Source organism: Bidens hawaiensis, unplaced genomic scaffold (assembly GCF_021521415.1).
Source record: "Bidens hawaiensis isolate Kalapana, Puna unplaced genomic scaffold, B.hawaiensis_p1.1 tig00043070_1, whole genome shotgun sequence".
NCBI classification, from domain to species: domain Eukaryota; kingdom Viridiplantae; phylum Streptophyta; class Magnoliopsida; order Asterales; family Asteraceae; genus Bidens; species Bidens hawaiensis.
The window spans coordinates 56,132-60,063 of record NW_027505823.1 but is presented as its reverse complement, the minus strand read 5'-3'; the positions used below and the strand labels follow the sequence as shown (position 1 = coordinate 60,063).

General features: G+C 39.6%; 1 pseudogene; it reads left to right on the top strand.

Annotated features, from left to right (window-relative positions):
• The first annotated feature begins 646 nt into the window (after positions 1-646).
• Positions 647-1,469, top strand: LOC143615466 (18S ribosomal RNA; annotated as a pseudogene).
• Positions 1,470-3,932: the final 2,463 nt, after the last annotated feature.

The following is a 3,932-nucleotide window of genomic DNA, read 5'->3' as shown; positions in this document are numbered from 1 at the left end:
ATTCCAATCTGTCACAGCCTCAATTTCCACAAGTGGTGTTTTACCACGAGGCACGTGACAAACTAGGATCTTAGTCATTAGTTACACCAAATGACATCTAAGTTTATTTGAAAACCATAACTTACCCAAAATGGGAAAACATTTTTTAGAGTTTAATGCTTAAGTGGAGGAAGCATAACATGTGGGAATAAGTTTCCTAAACCATAACAAAGTGTTTAAGCGCAAAACAAGTGCGTCCAAAAGTAAAAATACTTGAAAACCAAATAATCTTGATTTAATGTTTATGCGGGACATGCATGAGACTACCTATCCGTGCACCAAGAATTAGCGACATGAGAAAGACATGCTAAAAGGGTCAACACAACGGTTGGTGAGTTCACAGATTTGTATCTTAGAACAAGTTCGTTAAATATGTAGATAATGTAAGCATTATCTTATCACTAGTTAATTACCCTAGTATTCATGATACCATAGTGTAGTGTCCATTGTGACCGAAGTTGACATGCTGGTTTGTGCCTCCCACCAAGTCTTTACTCTGACTTGGTAATGTTTAGGTCAATGTTACACCCGTCAGACATCCAGTCGAGTTTTAGAGCGGGTGGGGTTTGTTAAACCCAGTAGTACTACTTAATATTAATCTCATGGAGAGTTCGATCCTGGCTCAGGATGAACGCTGGCGGCATGCTTAACACATGCAAGTCGGATGGGAAGTGGTGTTTCCAATGGCAGACGGGTGAGTAACATGTAAGAACCTGCCCTTGGGAGGGGAAAAACACCTGGAAACGACTGCTAATACCCTGTGGGTTGAGGAGCAAAAGGAGGAATCCGCCCGAGGAGGGGCTCGCGTATGATTAGCTAGTTGGTGAGGTAATAGCTTACCAAGGCAATGATCAGTAGTTGGTTCTAGAGGATGATCAGCCACACTGGGACTAAGACACGGTCCAGACTCCTACGGGTGGCAGCAGTGGGGAATTTTTCGCTATGGGCGAAAGCCTGACGGAGCAATGCCGCATGGAGGGAGAAGGCCCACAGGTCGTGAACTGTTTTTCTTAGAGAAGAAGCAATGACAGTATCTAGGGAATAAGCATCGGCTAACTCTGTGCCAGCAGTCGCGGTAATACAGAGAATGCAAGCGTTATCCGGAATGATTGGGCGTAAAGCGTCTGTAGGTGGCTTTTTAAGTCCGCCGTCAAATCCCAGGGCTCAAATCTGAGCAGGTGGAGGAAACTACCAAGCTGGAGTACGGTAGGGGCAAAGGGAATTTCCGGTGGAGCGGTGAAATGCATAGAGATCGGAAAGAACACCAACGGCGAAAGCAGTCTATTGGGCCGACACTGACTCTGAGAGACGAAATCTAGGGGAGCGAATGGGATTATATACCCCAGTAGTCCTAGCCGTAAACGATGGATACTAGGCGTTGTGCGTATCGACCCGTGCAGTGTTGTAGCTAACGCGTTAAGTATCCCGCCAGGGGTCTACGCTCGCAAGAATGAAAATCAAAGGAATTGACGAGGGCCGGCACAAGCGGTGGAGCATGTGGTTTAATTCGATGCAAAGCGAAGAACCTTACCAGGGCTTGACATGTCGCGAATCCTCTTGAAAGAGAGGGGTGCCTTCGAGAACGCGGACACAGGTGGCTGTTGTCAGCTCGTGGTAAGGTGTTGGGTTAAGTCCCACAACGAGCGCAACTCTCGTGTTTAGTTGCCATCATTGAGTTTGGAACCCTAAACAAACTACCTGTGATAAGCCGGAAGAAGGTGAGGATGACGTCAAGTAATCATGCCCCTTATACCCTGCCAGTTAACCTTAGTTAGCGGTCCAATGTGTATGAGGACTTTCAGTTTATGAGTTCACTATGTATACATTCGATAATGACAATCCACAAGATCCAAAAGGTTTGAGCATGCTTTCTCCCCCAAAAGGAGTAAGTAAAGAGATGGGCCGTGAAACTCACCTCGAAAGCGTTCTAAAAGAAAGTCAACTACTAAAGCGAAAATACTGTATATGTACCCTAAAGTATTACAAATACATGAGTAATGTGTAGTGGTTCCTAGAACCCTTAGTATCCAAGCAATCCCATTGTTTAATAATGTTTGACCAAGGTTTGACTTTTGTTAACTTTTAATGAAAAGGTCCAACTTTGATTACTGTTGACTAAAATAGTTGACCATTGACCAAAGTTTTAACGAGTTGACCAAACAACCCGTTGGTGACTTATTACCACATATATTACTTTATAAGATGTGAGGGATTTTAATTCATAAGTTAAACGATTATACACGGCATGTATGCTAAGTCATCTTTATTTGCACTAGCCATGTAGCAACAGTGTATTCACCACTACTAAGTGTTTCAAATCAGAAAAAACATGTAGACAAATTAGTTTCTAAGTGCTAAGCTATGTACATATTATCTAGCAAGCCAATAGTGCACGACTGATCATAACACTCATTATAAATCATACCCAGCCATATCGAATTTGCAAGACAGATGTTAACTCAACAAAACCTATTTTTATACAATATCAAATCACAAAGCTAAATTACGCCATTTTTACGACAGTATATTGTAAGCCTTAGGTTTACCTAGAATATTTTTTATATTTTTTCAACGTTCACATAAATCAAAAAAATTCAGACAACAACATACATGCAACTATTTCAGTGCGTAACAAAATGTATAAATTCAGATAAAATTCTATATTAACCCAAATTATGCAAGGCTAGTTAGGTTACATTCCTAAATCAATCTATCATATTCCAGAAGTGGAATCAACCAAATTACCTATGTCAAACTGAAGATATGCAACTATCACTCAATACTAGAATACAATCTTTCTAGACAACCCTTGCATATAAATTTGTAAAATAATTAAAATGGATAAATCCATGTCCAAATATTATGATTTTTAGTATTCAAGAAACTAGACTCAACGTTGTCAATCGTAGCATCAACAATCAATCAAAAACATCACTCTAACAACAGTTTACAAAACAAATAATAAACACAAACGAATCTGTCAAAATATGTTTACGATCTTTTCTCATATGAACTGTTTTCCTAACATGTGTATGAACCTAATTTACCTACTAATCATCATTCACCATAAAAATACATATTTTATCATAGTAATACATAAAATCCTTGAACCATTTAGGGTTTTTTTATCCAACCAACAATCCCAATCTTGAACCATAGTTTATCATAACAACTATCATGATAAAAAATCCCAATCTTTCAATTTTTAAGTTTTGATTGCCTAGATTAGACCTTGTTTGGATACCAAAACCCAATACCCAATTATAAAATGTAACATCCCGAAATTTCAAGATAATATTAATTATATTACTTAATATTAGAGAGAAACTTTACCCAGGTTATCAGGAAATAAATAAAAGAATAGGAGTTGGTATGGGTCGGGCTAGAGTCGGGTAATGGACGTTGGTTATGGATTTGGATTAATTGAGATGGGTTAAATGAGAATGGGATTTCAGGGATATAAATACCCCCAAAATCCCAAAAATATCTTCATTTACATCTATTTCTTCACACACTCAAAACACACACATTCTAACCGATCAAGATTCGAAGCCGAGACCCGAGATTTTGTTGATAGATCTGAGTTGGTGAGGTAAGAACAAATCCAACAAAGCTAATATTACTGAATATGGTTAGGATTGGATGGGTTAACCGGACCCGAAACCCAAACTGCCCAAATCGGACCCCTAAAACGTCGATTTTAGGCCGATTTGATGGTTGGGATTTGTAGGCGCCGATCATACGATTCCGTGGGTACCAAAATCGAGTTATTTGGCTAAGAAACGAAGGATTTATGGGCAAACAGATCTGCAGCGCGATAACTTCGCCTGCAATATTAAGTTCGCCTGATGAACTTCGCCTTCAAGCGTAACTTCGCCTTCAAGCATAACTTC